Genomic DNA, 12,378 nt, shown 5'->3' with positions numbered 1-12,378 from the left:
GCGATTCAAAGTTCTAGTTTACATGAATAATAATATAGTTTCCTGCCAAAGCTTGATCATGTTCTACTATGATCTTTGGTTAAAAATGTGCTTTAAGGAGTTCCCATTGTGACACAGCAGAAATGAATCTGACTAATAACCATGAGATTGTGGGTTCAATCCCTGTCCTCGCTTAGGGGGTTAAGGATCTGAGGTTGCGGAGAGCTGTGGTGTAAGTCACAGACACGGCTCAGATCCTGCGTTGTTGTGGCAGTGGCGTAGGCTGATTTGACCACTAGCCTGGGAACTTCCATATGTCATGGGTGCAGCCCTAAAAAGCAAAAAAAAAAAGAAAAAAAAGTGCTTTAAACCAAAAAAAAATTCTATCTCATTGTGTATTTTGAGATTGACTAATAATTTTAGATTCATGATTGGACTTTATAATGTAATTTTCTACTATATAATTTAATAGTATAATCATAACTAAGTTTTTTTTCCAGAACACATATTCTCATATTAAGCAATTTGCTTTTTAAGGCAATGAATTTATACTCATATTTAGTTGGTTCAAATTCAATTAATGCTTTTTTCGTTGAGAGAGAGAAAAAAGATGTTGTTATTTATCAGTTGCTAGTCCTCAAAATAGCCTAGGCTTCCGCTGCCCAAGAAAAATGTTAAGAAAAAAAAGTCATTGACATTTTAACCTTTAGTAGTGTGTGTCTTAAGAGGTCATGCTGATATTAGAAATTTTTTAGGAGTAGTCGTAACTGTAAATGATTTTCACTTTACCTTCTGACTTTAATACCTAATCTTAAAGTAAAATTCGACTCCACTATATATGTTGAGGTATGGAAGAAAAGTTTGTTATCTATAAGATAGTAAAGTATCACTACAATATAATATCTCAGCAAAGTCCTTTTCAGTGCAAATTTCCAGTAGCTGAAATCTTTTAATTGCCATCAATACATAATCTTTCTGGCCATAATTAGGGGAAAGGAAAGAATGATATCTGTTGGGATAAAAGGAAAGAGATTCTCTAGGAAGCAAGAACTCAGAATCAAGTTAGAGGACGTATTTTTAATATATCTGTCAAAAGTTATTTAAAGTTTCCTTTGGCAGAGTCCCATAATCAGTATTGAGTCCTAAAAATTAGGAATGGCACAGACCTAAGACCTTCAAGGTTGATAGATATAACGAACAAATCTAAGATCTAGTTGAATTAAAGGATAATTTACCTGGTAAAATACTCTTAAACAAGCTCCAGAAATGGTGAATTGGGAGCTGATAGAACCAGGCAGCAGATTTAGGTGTATGATGCCTATAATATAACTTCTTGGAACCAGAATCTGTGCCTTACTATATTCACAATTTCATAAGCTCCTAGCATGAACCTCATGCTTAACTGGTGATCAATAAATATTCATTCAATTTAGTTGAGCAAGTAACAGGAAAAAGAGCCAGGGGGAAAAAGACCAAGACACAGAGGAAAATAAAAGTGTAGTGACTGTTGCTGACCCAACACTCATTAGCATGCACTTAGATCAGACAAAACTAGAAGAGTCAGCCCTTTAATTAATGGTTTGCAAAGAAATTTGTTAAATACATAAATGTTATACGATTTCTGTACTATCTTGTTGATATTTTAGCATGTGTAGTAAGCTCTATACAAAATATTTTCTTTTCTTTTTTTTTGGTCTTTTTTTGGGGGGGCGGTCCTTTGTCCTTTTAGGGCTGCACCCACAGCATATGGAGGTTCCCAGGCTAGGGGTCTAATCAGAACTACAGCTGCTGGCCTACACCACAGCCACAGCAACTCGAGATCCAAGCCACGTCTGCAACCTACACCACAGCTCATGGCAACGCCAGATCCTTAACCCATTGAGCGAGGCCAGGGATCGAACCTGCAACCTCATGGCTCCTAGTCAGATTTGTTTCCGCTGTGCCACAACAGGAACTCCAGTATACAAAATATTTTCAGTTTTCTTTTGTAGTTTCTTCTTTGACATGTGAGCTTGGAAGTGTGTTGTTGAATGTCCAAAAATTTGGTGATTTTGCAGAGATCTTTTTATTGATTTCTAGGCAAAAGCTATTGTGATCAGAGAACATAAATTGTGCAACTTCATTTACTGGAAAGTTGTTGAGATTTGTTTTATGGCTCAAATATGGCCTATCCTGTTGTGCATTCTGTGAGCACCTGCTGGGCGAAGTTTCAATAAATGCCAATTAGGTCAAGTTGGTTGTTCAAATCTTCTGATTTGTAATGATTTGCTATCAATTTGTTAACAATGACTGACAGTGTGGATTTGTCTATTTCTCCTTTCACTCCTTTTAGTTTAAGCTTTATCTATTTCAAAGCTCTGTTTTTATGTTTTTAGATACAAATACCTTTAAGATTATTATGTGTTCATGATGAGCTAATTTTTTATCTATATGCAATGTCCCTCTTTACCCCAAATAATACACTTCGTGTTAAAGAATATTTTGTCTGATAGTAACTAGACATTTTAGTTTTCTTTTGGTAAGTATTATTTTCACGGTATATTTGTTTCGTCTTTTTAAATCTTAAACTACTCACATCTGTATGTGTAAATTGATTTTTTGTAAACAGCATAGAGTTGGATCTTGCTTTTTTTTTCTAATCTGAAAAGCTTTGCCTTTTAATTGGAGCATTTAGCACTAGCACTACCCAGTAAAAATAGAATGTTAACCACATATATAATATTAAATTTTCTGCTAGACACTTTTAAAAACTTTCTTAAAAGGTGAAATTAATTTAATTTCATTTTTAACATAAATTAATTTTTTTTTTGCCTTGTCTTTTGTCTTTATAGGGCTGCACCCACGGCATATGGAGGTTTTCAGGCTAGGGGTCTAATAGGAGCTGCAGCCACTGGCCTACGCCAGAGCCACAGCAACGTGGGATCCGAGCCGAGTCTGCAACCTATGCTGCAGTTCATGGCAATGCCAGATCCTTAACTCACTGAGGGTTAAGTGCAGGGATTGAACCTACAGCCTCATGGTTCCTAGTCAAATTCATTAGCCACTGAGCCATGACAGGAACTCCCGATATAAATTAATTTTAATAACAGTTTATTTAACCCAGTACATTCAAAATAATATTTCAGTATATAATCAATATATAAAATTTGCACATTTTTTACTCATATGTAATTAAAATAAATAAAATCTAAAATTCAATTTCTCAGTTGCTCTGGCCTCATTTTAAGTGCTCAGTAGCTATATGTGGCTAGTGGCTACCAACTTAGTGCAAGTTTAGATCATTTATATTTAATTAATATAATTAAATTAATTGTGTATATTGTTGAATTTAACTTAAATCTTCCATACCGCTAGTCTGTTCCTGTGAGTTGACTCACTCTAGTAAATAGTTGAGCTCTGTTTAAGATACTAATACACTTCAACTCATCACAAATTTCAAATCCTTCCCATCAATGATAGGTTGCCAGCAGCAGTAGAAGGTATTTCTCAGTGTTCCAATTCTACCTTCATGGTTCAGTAAGTCCTGAAACCTGCACCCCAGAAGGGATCCATGACTTTACTTCTCCCCTATCAATGGACTTTTTACTAGTGCTGAGTTTTTTGGTGGAACAGAGAGGTTCTTTGTTCTCCTGGTCCAGCCTCAGGCTTAGATGATCCTAAGAGGGGCATTCCCAGCATTCCTACCCCTTGCTATACTTTCACAGCCAAAGTCTACTTTAAATCTGTAGCAGGTCTTGGGATGGAGAGTTTCCTGCCTCTTCCCCATAGTAACAGAACTCTACATTGCATCAGTGCATGAAGATCATGGGTGAAGTGTGTTTCTGCCCCGTCTCAGGAATAGACCATCTTTTACTTCTACCTGTCCCACAGATGGGGGAAGATCTTTGCCTGAGAACTGGCAGGGAAAGATTTTTCTCCTCTCCCCCCTACCAGGCATTAAGACTTTTGCTTTGTATTAAGAAAAATCCAGGGAGTTAAGTTTTCTCCTTGATTTCCTAATGACACCAATTATCACCTGCATGTCTGTGTCCAGGAGTGTGGGAGGGTGGCTCTCTTGCCTTTGTATTTCTACTGAGCACCTGATGGAGGTACCCATGCATGGGGCTAGACAGAGGTTGTCCACTCCAATTGCATTAGAGAGTCCCAGTCATGAAAGCAGCTTGTCCTAGAACTTTTAGATAAATGAAAATGGTCTATATCTTCATTGTTCAGTACAGTAGCCACTCATTTTAAATTTTTTTAATGATTTTTTCCCATTATAGCTGGTTTACCGTGTTCATTTTTCATTTTGATTCATTCTAAGTTTGATTTAAATAGCCACAGCTGGCTGATAACTATCTTCCTGGATAGAGCAGCCTAAACTGTCATTTAGAACACCCTCCACCTTTGAGGATCAGGCAAATTTTGCTTGCTTTCTCTTCTTTCCTGCCTTAATGGTGCTTTCTCTTCCTGTTGCCAAAACTTGACTTCTGTGCACCAACACTGAATTAAATCTTGGAGACAGAATTTTGGATGAAGGAGAAAAGAATAGCTTTATTGCTTTGCCAGACAAAAGGGAACACAGGGGGCTCAAGCCTTCAAAAACTGTGTGTCCAACCCAGAAGGATTTGGTGAGTTTTATAGCAATGGTTTTAAGGGCAAGATTTCTGATCAGGATCGAGGAGTGTACAGGGCCTGTATTCCTTCAATCTAGCCTCAGGTGGTCTCCTGATAGAGCTTCAGTGTTTTTCCAGGTTATCAAACTGTGACCTTTTTTCTGGAATGAAGAATGCTTCATCAAGTAGTTAACATCTTCCATTTGCTGGGGGTTTCAATTCTGCAGAAGATATTGTTATGTGCATCCCTGGAAGCAGAATCAGGACCCTGCACCCAGGCTGCACTATTGTTTCTTGACTGTTCCTCCCTTATCTCTGCAACACCTTCCCTGATTAGCAACTGTTAGAACCTGCCTTCAGGGAAAGACATGGAGGCTGAAGCCTATCCCTACAAACAAAAGGTTGGGTGGGGGCGGCGCAGAAGCCTTTTTCTGTCCAGAAGCCCCATGGGATCCTGCTCTCTCTGCTAAATTAAGACAGTTAGTGGGTCCCTTTTCTCCTCAGAGGGGCTTGTGTTTGGAATTTAGTTCATTTGGTTACCTGGCCATCTCACCTCTCTGGTAGTCTCAAGAAAAATGATATCTCATGGATTAGTTGACTTTCTCTTCTCCTTGTTGGGGGATAACTCTGACTTGTAGTTTTCTACATTCTGAGCAGAAGAGGCAATTTGCATTGATATCTAATGACTAAAAAGTAATTAATGATGGTTTATTGTGTCTCATCTTCTGTTCCATTTTTATTTATTTATTTTTTTAAAATTTTATTTATTATTATTTTTTTTGTCTTTTTGCTATTTCTGTGGGCTGCTCCCGCGGTATATGGAGGTTCCCAGGCTAGGGGTTGAATCGGAGCTGTAGCCACTGGCCTACGACAGAGCCACAGCAACGTGGGATCCAAGCCGCGTCTGCAACCTACACCACAGCTCACGGCAACGCCGGATTGTTAACCCACTGAGCAAGGGCAGGGACCCAACCCGCAACCTCATGGTTCCTAGTCGGATTCGTTAACCACTGCGCCACGACAGGAACTCCTTCTGTTCCATTTTTAAAGACTCAATTACATCACCCCAGATTTCAATATAAGAACTGGGGTTTAATGCACAAATATTTCTGTGACACTAGGCATGAGATGATAGTTGGGTTTCAACTTTAAAAAAGAGGGCGTTAAAATACATGCTGACTTAAGGTTACTTTTGAGTTCTAAAATTACCGTCATTTATCAGTTAATGATGTATTTTTGCCATCTTTATTTTTCTAAGGGAAAGCTTTTCTTGAAAGTTTAGGAAACGTTTGTAGGATCCGCACACAGAGTTGACATATTGCTCTTGAGAATAAAAGGGTGTATTTGTTGCAGTCATTTACCATGTGTTAGATCCCTGTCTTCATGAAATAAGCAATGACAAAGCAATTGGCCCTCGGGCAGTCCTTTGATATTTCTCTACGGTTATTCTGAGTCTGATGCCCTCAGAGAAAGCTGAGGAACATGGCGAAGAATAAATTCAGTGCAAACGAGTCATTTGCCCAGTTCAAAAGAGTTTCACAACCCTTAGGCTCTGACATCTGATTAATATTTAATTGATTAAGAACCTGCAGTATATTGTGTGCACTTTAGAAAGAAGGAGTAGTTTCTCAATAGATAAAATAGTACATGAAAACTATGGCTTAGCAATTTGGGAAATGCTATTTACACAGGGCTATCCCCTGTGTTAGTAAATCCCTAGAGATAGTGGCTGTAAACACTGCAGAACACACATGGAGACACTCTACAAATATAATATTCCATATGAATTCATCCATGATAAATAAAAATAATTCATGAGTTTTTAGTTATTGCCTACATTCCCTTTGCCATGTCCCGATGGCAGAGAAATAAAGATAAATAAAATGCCCACATTCTAAGATGATATACAGGAGTGGAAAAGACAAACAAAACATTACAAAAATATGATAGATGGTGGAAAAGACATTTAAAAGACTGCCCAGCCTTCTTAGGGAACACTGGGAAGGCACCTGAGAAGAAACAGTCATTTTAAAAAGTTAGTGAAAAGCTGCCAGTCGAATAAAGAATGGAAAGTGTGACCATCAGAGTCAAAGGGAATCATATACGTAAAGAATAGAGGTGTGTATAGCATGGCACACCTGTGAACTGCACGAGCGAAGATGGCAAGCATCTGTGATTCCAGAAAATGAAGGGAAAGGTGGCTAGAAAATTTGGAAAGAGGAGTTCCCGTCGTGGCGCAGTGGTTAACGAACCCGACTAGGAACAATGAGGGTGTGGGTTCGATCCCTGGCCTTGCTCAGTGGGTTAAGGATCCGGCTTTGCTGTGAGCTGTGGTGTAGGTTGCAGACGCGGCTTGGATCCCACGTTGCTGTGGCTCTGTCGTAGGCCAGTGGCTACAGCTCCGATTGGACCCCTAGCCTGGGAACCTCCATATGCCGCGGGAGCGGCCCAAAGAAATAGCAAAAAGACAAAAAAAAAAAAAGAAAATTTGGAAAGAACTTCAGATACAAAAGAGTTTAGACCTTAATCTATAAGTGATGAAAAATGATGACAGATCTTATATGAAGAAAGGACATAATAAGATTTAATTATGGAAATTTCCTTCTTATAACAAAGCTGCAAGCCACAGGGTCCTGAATCCTGCATTGGAATGGACAAATTAGCAAACAGATATTTTGAGTAGTGGATCAAAGCTTGAACTGTAGAGCCAAAGAAATCTGGAATTCATAATGTAGCCCTTGGCATATTATTCCATTCTCTCATTTCTAATTTATAATCTTTCTGTGGGTTAGCAAATTTTTTATGTAAAGACCTGAGTAACAAATATTTTATGCTTTGTGGGCCATACAGTCTATGTTGCAAAATTTCAGCTCTGCTGATAAAGCTGAAAAGCAGAGCCATAGACAAATACATAAACAAATAAACATGGCTGTGTTCCAAGGAAACTTGATTTAAAGACACCAAAGTTTAAATTTCATATAATTTTCATATGTCATGAAATATTATTCTTCCATGGATTCCTGTCAACCATTTTAAAATGTAAATGCCATTCTTGACTCATAAATTATATTAAAAAAAATGTGGCAGGCCAGATTTGATTTGTAGGCTGTAGTTTACTGATTTAGCAGAAAGTACTATTAAATAATGTAAATTTTTGTACTAATTTTTTAAAAAATAAACTTCATAACAAAGTATTAGCATCTAGTATAGGATCAATAAATAGAATTAATGACAATGGCACTTAATAGAAAAGTACTCAAGCAGTTGGGAGCAAAAGGAAATCAAAACAGATCAGACAGGGAAACGTCAGCGAGGTGGAGGTGACTGGTTTAAGACAGAGACTCTGACAAAAGTGAGAGTAACAAGTGGCCTTCAGGCTTAAAAGTTTTTAACAGAAATAAATAAGAAAAATTAAGGTGAGACTGGAGGCAGGAAGAATAATTTAGAAATCTGTTTAAATATTCCAGGAAAGTGTCAGAAAGGAAGAAATTTCTCTCTACCCTTCTAGGTTTTTCTGAATAGCCAAAGAATTAGATTGAAAGATTAAGAAGAAAAAAAAATCAAACTAAAATTAAATAACATGTATAAAGAGGAGATACTCAGGAAAACTGAATAACTTGCCAAAATGGCTAAAACCTTCACCTTCTTCAGCTAAAGAGAAAAGAGGATTCTGGGAGTCATGGTTTGGGACTACAGAGGAGAGGAAGGCAATTGACAGAGAGATGGAAAAGCAGCTATTTGGTAAACAAATGTTTTCTGGGCCAGCAGAGACAGTGGGACCCAGAGTGGACTCTGATCTCTAGGCCGGCTGGGTTCCCCTACATATTTTGCAGATTCCTCTGGTGATAGCTCTCTTCCAGGAACAGGCCCTCTATCTAAATTCTTTTAGGCAGTTAGGGAGAAGGTCAAATGGTTCTGAGTCCTCTGTTTCTTATAACACTCAGCCTAAATTAATCCTCTTGCCAAAGCGACCCACTTGGGGTGGCGCATTTCACTCTTTTACAAAAGAAATGAAGAAGACTCAAACTAAGTAGGTGGGTGTGACAATAACTAGCCCACCTGGACCATGGGTGGTCCCCATGCTGCTGCCAGCTCACCTCAGTGGCCTGCCTGCCTATTGCTGAGTCAGTGAAGTCAGGTCTCAAATCATCATGAAAACATAGAAGGAGAGCTCTGGCCAGGGAGCAGAATTAGTCCCTTTTCCCTCATCCTGCCATCAGAAGTTAGGGAGTAACCCCAGGTTTGTCCCCCTCAAGAAGATTATGACAGAAGATATATTTGCTTAGGTTGGTGACATCAAAAGTCAAGGATCAGGAGATCCCTGTCGTGGCACAGTGGTTAATGAATTCAACTAGGAACCATGAGGTTGCGGGTTCGGTCCCTGCCCTTGCTCAGTGGGTTAAAGGATCTGGCGTTGCCGTGAGCTGTGGTGTAGATTGCAGACACGGCTCGGATCCCACGTTGCTGTGGCTGTGGTGTAGGCTGGAGGCTACAACTCCGATTGGACCCCTAGCCTGAGAACCTCCATATGCCGCGGGAGCGGCCCAAGAAATGGCAAAAAAAGACAAAAAGAAAAAAAAAAAGAGAAAAATAGGTGTTTCCATGAAAGAGAAACAAAAGAAACTCAAGTAGGGAAGTGGCCAGAAGTCATGCAGCCTCTGTGCTCTGGGTCTGAAAGAAGACAGTACTGAGTCTGGGCCCCCAGAGAGCAGGAAGGATTGAAATGCTCCACACTAGATATGGTCTAGAGCCAGGCTCTTTGCTTAGAACAACGATTCCTCCTGCTTGTGAAAAGAGCACACACAGAGGACTAAGGATGCAGGGGAGACACAGTCTCACTGCCAAGGACCAGGCTTAGTTACCCTCTGACTCAGAGAATGAGTTTGTGAGAAATGCTATAACATCTACAATATCAAGAATCCCAAAATAATATTATATGCCCTGGTTCTAGGCTGCAGATTCCGGTGAGCTGAAAGGACGCTAAACTGCCTTGAAACAGTGAGGACAAAGCAAGAAATAGGGCAATGAAGAAACAAAATTTGGCCTAGAGCTTGTGTTTCAGAACACACAAAGAAACATACTAAAAAAGATAGACATCAGAAGTTCTTACTGTAGCTCAGTGGGTTAAGAATCTGACATAGTCCCTATGGGGTGCAGGTTTGATCCCTGGCCTTAGTCAGTGGATTGGGGGTCCAGTGTTGCTACAGGCTTCAGTGTAGGTCACAGCTGAGGCTTGGATCCAGTGTTGCTGTGGTTATGGCATAGACTTGTAGCTGCACCTCCAATTCAGCTCCTAGCCTGAGAACTTTCATATGCTGCAGGTATGGCCCTAAAAAGATAAAAAAAAAAAGATAGACCTCAAACTATTATAACATTTTGGATTATATTTTATGTAGCAAACTAACAAAAATTTATAGCATGTTATGATGTACAAAGTGATAAATGAAAGAATTATACTTATTAAAAATGATTAAGGAGTAATGAAAGAAAAACTGGCAGAAATAAACAAAATAAACAAATAAACTTAAATTCTTATAAATAAAAATACAATCATTTAATTTAATATTTTAATTAAACTAGGTAAAATTAAATTAATCAAATTTAAAGTGATCTAATTTAAAAACTTCAATAGATGGAATAAATTCTGTACTGATAACAGTTAAATAAAGTTACTAAATTGAGAGACAATATTGTGTCATTGTCCCATGATTTAGCACAGTGAGACAATTCACAGGTGTGGAAGTGGGAGAGGCTCTGAGAAGATTAAGAATTTAAGAAAAATGATGGAGGATATGATTGGACAATATTTGAAAAATTATTAGGAGACTTTCAATACTTGAAGAATCACATGAAGTACTTAAGAAATTCCAAGTACTTAGGAAGATAATTCAAAATGAAGATCACACTTGGATATGTGATGGTGAAACTGCAGATGATCAAACATAAATAAAAATAAATTGAAAATTTAAAAGATACTAAAGGACAAGAAGTATAATACCCATAAAGGAATTGGAGTTCCCGTCGTGGTGCAGTGGTTAACGAATCCGACTAGGAACCATGAGGTTGCGGGTTCGGTCCCTGCCCTTGCTCAGTGGGTTAAGGATCTGGCGTTGCCGTGAGCTGTGGTGTAGGTCGCAGACGCAGCTTGGATCCCGCGTTGTTGTGGCTCTGGCGTAGGCCAGTGGCTATAGCTCCGATTTGACCCCTAGCCTGGGAACCTCCATATGCCATGGGAGTGGCCCAAAGAAATAGCAACAAGACAAAAAAAAAAAAAAAGGAAGAAACTATTAGACTGACAAAAGCTTTTTCTTAAGCAAAAATTGGTGCAAGAAAACAATGGAACAATATCTTCAAAATCGGTCTACACAGAATTTTACACCCAACTAAATTACATCAAGGATAAAGATAAAATACAGTTTTAATAAATAGAACCAAGGAGAATTTATCACTCATACTATGACTTAAGTAACTATTAAATTATGTGTTTTGACAAGAAGAAAGGTAAATCCAGATGAGAGGCACAAAGCACAATTTTAAAAATGACAATAGGGGAGTTCCTGCTGTGGTGCAGTGGGTTAAGAACTCACCTGCAGTGGTTTAGGTTGCTGCAGATGTTCGGGTTCAATCCCCTGCCCCACACAGTGGGTTAAAGGATCCAGCTGCAGAGTAAGTCACAGCTGCAACTCAGAGTCAATCCCTACCCCTAGGAACTTCCGTAAGTCATGGGTGTGGCCATTAAGAATGAAAAATGACAATGGGGAAGGTTGCATGACAAAGACTGCATTGTGAATTAGCAGGACAAATGGAAAAAGAAACCAGGAAACAGGCAAAAGAATCAAACAAAGGATCCTAACAAAAGGGAGGCTGAATGACCGATAAACAGATGAAAAGACCTTTCATCTCTTTCCATGAACATGAAATTAAAAGAGACAAAATATCCCATGCCTCAAAATGGCAAAAATTTAAAAGGCTGATAATAGCAAGTGCTGAGAAAGAATAGGAAGAAGCAGGAAGTATCACACACTACTGACAGATAATTGACATAAAATTAGAAAACATTTTCACAGTATCTCAAACAGTTGACGATGTGCATACTCTGTTATCCAGGATTTCCAACTTGAGGAAACATGTGCCAAAATATTTATTGCAGCATTATTTGCAAATTGCATGATTGAAAACAACCTAATATCAAAAAACAGATAAATCATATAGTTTGTGAGTTGTTAAATGGACACTAAAGTTTCTAGAGATATTTCCATCAAAACTGACAAATCTCAAAAATGATATTGGGTGATAAAATTTAGGCTACAGAGGAGTTCCCGTTGTGGCTCAACAGAAACGAATCCGACTAGGAACCATGAGGTTGTGGGTTCGATCCCTGGCCTTGCTCAGTGGGTTAAGGATCCGGTGTTGCTCTGGCTGCAGCGTAGGTCACAGATGTGGCTCCGATCCAGGGCTGCTGTGGCTGTGGCATAGGCCAACAGCTGCAGCTCTGATTTAACCCCTGGCCCAGGAACTTCCATATGCCACAGGTGCACCCTTAAGAAGAAAAGAAAAATTAACCTTGTCATTACTGAAAAACATAAGAGTAATTACAACCCTGATTTATAGCACATCATTTACCTTCTCAGAAAGAAAAACAATGAGGGAAGTAACTGGAGAGATGGTAAACTACTTTTAGAGAATACATTTGAAAAAACAGTAATTCTTGGATTGACTATGTCTCAGTAATGCTCAGGCATGGACTTTAGAATATACAGCTGACCTGGGTCAGCTGTGTTGAAGCAGAGGGAAATATAGGAAG

General features: G+C 38.8%; 1 protein-coding gene across 1 annotated transcript in view; it reads left to right on the top strand.

The window, feature by feature from the left end:
* The window catches only part of LOC125130412 (receptor-type tyrosine-protein phosphatase O-like), a 178,359-nt gene that overhangs the window by 130,159 nt on the left and 35,822 nt on the right, over positions 1-12,378 (top strand). The gene's annotated exons all lie outside the window — the stretch shown is intronic.

This window comes from Phacochoerus africanus, chromosome 7 (genome assembly GCF_016906955.1).
Source record: "Phacochoerus africanus isolate WHEZ1 chromosome 7, ROS_Pafr_v1, whole genome shotgun sequence".
Classification (NCBI taxonomy): domain Eukaryota; kingdom Metazoa; phylum Chordata; class Mammalia; order Artiodactyla; family Suidae; genus Phacochoerus; species Phacochoerus africanus.
The sequence above is the reverse complement of the archived record's forward strand: the minus strand, read 5'-3'. Positions and strand labels throughout refer to the sequence as shown.